We start from the raw sequence: 5580 nt of genomic DNA, 5'->3' as shown, positions 1-5580 counted from the left end.
AAGAACTATATTGAAAGGGAGAGGGAGAGGACGTGAAAATAAAAGCAGTAGATATCGGAGACATAACATGCGAATTCGTGACTATGTACAAGAAGGATTGGATGGAAAGGATTAAAGAAAGGGTGTGAGACTTACTAGGTGAGAGTGAAGAGGGTATGGCGGTACTAGGGTTGGGAGCTTTAATGCGAGAATTTCAGGGAAGGGGCCATTTACAAGGAAGGGTGAGGCTTCGAAAAGAAATCGAAGGGTAAGATAATAAATAATGAGGGGAAGATTTTGAGAGACTGGATGTAGGATAGACGTTGAGCGGGGTTGAATAATACAGTAACAGGGTACAAAGAGGGAGAATACATATATTTGAGTAAAAAGAGGGTATCGGTGATAGTCGATGTGATCACGATAAAACAAGGGTCGGAGAAGGTAGAGAAATTCGGAGTGAAAGGGAGGTTGCAATCAGACCATCAGCCATTAAGTTTGTGGATAAAAGGAGATGGTGGCGGAAAGTATGGTGGGAAAGAAGGGTCGCTAGGGGAGATGGTGACGTGGACAAGAAAGGCGATAGAGATGTATCAGGAGCAGTTGGGAAAGATAAGCTTTGAGGGGAAAGTCGGTGGAAAAGATATGAAAGGATCTGAAAGAGAAAAGGAAAGGGTTTTGGAAAGGAAGGTATTTAGAAAGAAGAATAAAGAAATTATAAAGCCGTGGTGGGATAGGGAATGTAAGCAAATAAAAATGAGGGTGGCAAGGAAGTATGGGAAGTGGAAAGAAGGAACTAAGAAAGGGAAGGAATTCTTAAAAATGAGGAAGAAGTTAGGTTGACGTGTAAGAAGAAAGAGCGGGAAGAGGAGAAAGATCTGGAAGAAGAGTTCAAAAGATTTATGACACAAAAGGAGGTTTAAAATATAATTAATAGTTTTAGAAAATGTAGGGTGGGGATAAATAAGACGATAGGGAGTGAGGAATGGAGGGAATTTTTTAAAGAGAAAGGCAAATTTTTTAATAAAAGCTTACCTATAGGTCTTTTTTCGGCCACATTATAACTGTACAGTAGGATGTTATTTGTGTAAGCATCGGTGTAATAGAATCTGTCAGTATCATACGGGCACCACACAATTCCATTGCACATATCAAATTCCTTATGTATGAGTACATGTTGTCTAAATTTGTCATCAGGCTGCGAACGTTGATGGTAAGAATACACACTTCCCGAAAAGTGTGTTCCATGATTTTTAGTCGTCCCTAGAATTTAGTGAAAAAAAATTGTAGCATAATGTAAACCGCTCATTACCAGAACAATTACGAAAAGCTAACCCAGACAAACACAACCTTAAAATGGTGAATTGGCATTTTTGGCAGCAAAACGGTTATAATAAGTGACTAATACATTACTTGATCGATTCCAACAAAGATACAATATTAATTTCATTAATGGATTTTTTGTATTTTTTTTTTGTATAGAATATAGAATTTTTGGGTATATTTTTAAGAGGGGCACAAAAAAAGCCAAAACTGAGAGAAGGAGAATTTAATGGGATTTATAAAAATAAAATAGTACAATTTACTTACAATAATAGGATAAATTAAAATCCAAAATGCATGTGATATATCATAAAGAAATTTTTATTATTTTATTTTTTAATCAAATTCACACCAGCATATTAAGTTATTCAGAGTAGTTTATTTCAGCCTCCAATTCTAACCTCTAATGTTTCCAGATACTTAGGTAAGTATATTAATTAAATGGTTAGTCATGAATTTAAGTTTTTAATAAAATTAATAAAATTAATATCGTTGATTTCCTAGGCTATACAATTCTTTAATTGCAAATTTTGATTTAAAATTCATCTTAATAAAAATTAATATATGAATTGAAAGAAGTATTCAAACCATTTTAAATATCTTCAGGTTACAACTTTTATTATTTGGTTGAAGATTTTATTGACTGAAAAGTCGTTTTTGAATTATATTTCAACTACCTTGTTGGAAATTTGTCCTTTTGTTTCGAAAATTTATCTTTTTAATTATAAATTAAATATTCCTTGAGAAAAAACGCAAATATTTGGTTAAAACTTAATCTGTTTACGTTGAGGCTTCAACAGTTTTAATGAAGATTCGTTTTTTTCAATCATTTTAACTTGCGTTTCATTTGTAATTAAAATCTTTTTTGGTTAGAATATCAGTTATTATATTTCTTCATAAGAATTTATCTTTTTTGGTTAAAAATTCCACTATTCGGTTAAATGTTGCACTAGTTTGTAAAAAATTCATCATTTTACTTAATAGTTTTAGGTAGAAATTTTATCTTTTTTGGTTACAAATTAAACTGTTTATGTGATAATTCCCTTCTTTTTTCAATGGATTCAATTGTTTTTTATTTTTAATTACAACATCTTTTGGTTGGAATATCAAAGGTCGATTCGGAACATAAAATATATTTGTTGATATGTCAACCAAAAAGATTTAAATTTCATATTAAAATCAGTTCGATCATTTAAAAAAAACAACGAGTTTTAAATTAATGTGTTAAAACATCAACAAAAACAGATTAATTTTTAACCATAGTTGCATTTTGGCTTAGGAAAGACGAAATTCGGGATTAAAAAAATAAGTTTTAAAACAAAAAGACGAATTGTCAAGTTAATAGTTCAAATGTTAATCCAAAAAGATTTTTCAGTCCAGAAAGAGAAAAAAATTAACCAAACTTTTGAATTCTTAAGTGAAAAATACGAGTTTTCGTAAAAACAGTTATATTTTTAACTGTAAAATATAAATTTTCAACAGAAAAGTTAATTTACAACCAAACGGCTAATTTTGTCAAATAAATCGATAATATTAATATTGTTAAATTGTATTTATTTAAATTGTATTGTGTATTAAATAATACTCTATAAAATCAAATTTTAATGCATACTTCCCAATTTTTTATATTAAATTTCGAGGAGTATTTTTCGTTATTTTTTATTGAATGCATAACTTGTCAGAACAAAAATAAAAATTGCTAAGCAAATTCAAAAGAACTTCAAAAATATTATAAAAGTTTTAATTTTATGATTTATGTTGGAATATAAAGGTACTCAACGATATTTATTATTGTCTTATGTTTTCGAACAAAACGAAAAATAAGAATGGAATTAATTTCAAAGTTAAAGCATCAATATGATTTACAATACTATAAGCTGTATGATTAATTTATTTAAAAATGAAAATAAGTTTAAATATTAATAATTAAAAATAAATACTGATATAGAAGTATATTTCAAAATTGATTTAAAAAAATAGTTTCATGAATAAAATGTCAGGATGGAAATTCCTGTCTCACAACTTGTCAGCTATGGTTAAGATCATAGTAAATATGGCGACTTTTCAGCTGGGTGTCAAATGATTTATTTCCAGTCCTAAATTTTTTTTTATTCTTCCGCAACAGGTGAAATTATTTTTAAAATGAAATTGTAATAATTTCAATGTTTCTGAAACACTCTTTCCTGATTTCTGGATCACAGTATTGAGTATTCTAATGTTACGTCACACTCGGTCGGTAAAGTGAAAATCTATATTGCCGGCGACTTTAAATAATTTTAATATACTTTAATTAATCTTAGGATTTCTCAAGAGATTTCTAATGATTATAAAAAATTGAGGGCATTTTAAAAGAATGCGGAAAAATTAAATGATCTTGCAGAAAAAATTAAAGATTTTTTACGGAATCCAAGAAGGTTCGAGAATTTGGGAGAGATTTTATAAGATTTTAATACGGTTTAAGTAATTTCAAAGAAGTTCAAGCAAGTCAATGAAAATTTATTCAAAAAGATTCCAATAAAATTAAAGACATTTCAGGGGATGTAATTTTTTCAAATATGTTAAGAACTAGAGGAAAATTTAAATTATTTTAATTAATTATAATCACTTTAAAAAGATTTCTAATGATTTTAAAAAGTTAAAGAGATTCCAAGCAAATTCGGAGAATAAAAGTCTTTAAGAATATTCTAAAGAATTTGAAAAAATTGAAGATCATAAGGATTCATGGTACATTTTATGTTTTCTTGATTGATTGTCCAAATCGCACACTTCCCCAATTACTTACACTAATCAAAGAAATGGCTTTTATATTTGAAAAGAAAACCCATATCCCGATTTTTCACTTAATTTTGTCTGCATAGTATAAAGTCAGAAACCCAATGGGCACCAAATTTGGCGACGTCTTTACGACATCGTTACGACATCTTCACGACAACTTTACGACATCCTATGTCCATGTCGTTTTGGTGTCTTTACGATATCGTAAAGACATCGTCAGATCATACAACTCATTTACGATACCGTAAAGACACTTTAACGACATTGACATAGGATGACGTAAAGTTGTCGTCAAGATGTCGTAACGATGTCGTAAAGACGTCGCCAAATTTAGTGCCCACTGGGAAAGTCTATGATATTGAAACTAGACAAATAAAGATCAAAAAGATATTACCGCAATTATTTTCCTTTAATTAAATAATATTGAATGTTAATAACAATGTAAACTTTCAAATGTTTTAGTTTCGAAAGTTTTTTTCTAGAGGAAAATATAATTTTTTCGAGCAGATCTTAAAAGAGACCTTAAGGTTATGAAAGTTAAATCTTTTGGCAAATTTATAGATCAGAACAATTTGAGATTATGTTATGGAATTTTGACCAAACTTGGATATTTTTAATCAGAAACAGTTAAGTCATACCGAAAACTTAACAGTTAAAAAATTTTTAGGTTATGTTAGCGATTTCGTGTCGGACTTAGATAATTTAAAACAAAAAGAGTAAAGTCTTTTAAAAAACTTTTAAATTCAAACAATTATAGATTATAATTCGCCCAGCGAATTGTGTTTAGCGCATCAGAAAGACTTCAGTTTTTTATAAAATGTACAAAATACGAACAATATTTTTCGTATTTTGTTTTTAGGCCTTTCCAAATATAAGCATCAAATGCGGGTCGGCTTATTATTTCACTAAGATAGCCTACTTCAGATAGCCTATTTCACGAAGATAGCCTACAATTATTTAAACTGATATTTTTCAGAAAAGAACTAGTTCTTTCTGATGGAAAATATCCAATTCTGGAAAATTCTTTTCGTTGAAAAAGTTCAATTCCGGGGAGAATTTCCTTAGATATACTATTATGTTTGAATTTTTGAATTTTCTAAAAGACCTATCTGTTTTCTTAAATAACTATAATTCCGGCAAATTTGCCCTAAATTCCCCTGGAATTGTTCGAAATTTGTAAGTTTGACAAAAGAACAAGTACCTAACGGTTTCTGATGGACAATATTCAAATTCGACCAAAATTCCATAACAACATGACATCGTTCTAATCTATAAAATTTGTAAAAGACTTGACTGTCTCTGTCAAAAAATATCTAATTCCACCGAAAATTGTCTAACATAACCTTTAATAATAGGAATTTCTAAATTTCATAAAAGATCCAAATGTTTGTTTTCAAGAAATAACTCAATCCGGCTTGAGTTTCCTGACATAAATTTAAATTGTGTGAATTTGTATGTTTTCTACAAGACACAATTGGTTATGTTGCGAAATATCTATTTCTGGCG

Source organism: Belonocnema kinseyi, chromosome 7 (genome assembly GCF_010883055.1).
Source record: "Belonocnema kinseyi isolate 2016_QV_RU_SX_M_011 chromosome 7, B_treatae_v1, whole genome shotgun sequence".
Lineage (NCBI taxonomy): Eukaryota > Metazoa > Arthropoda > Insecta > Hymenoptera > Cynipidae > Belonocnema > Belonocnema kinseyi.
The sequence above is the reverse complement of the archived record's forward strand: the minus strand, read 5'-3'. Positions refer to the sequence as shown.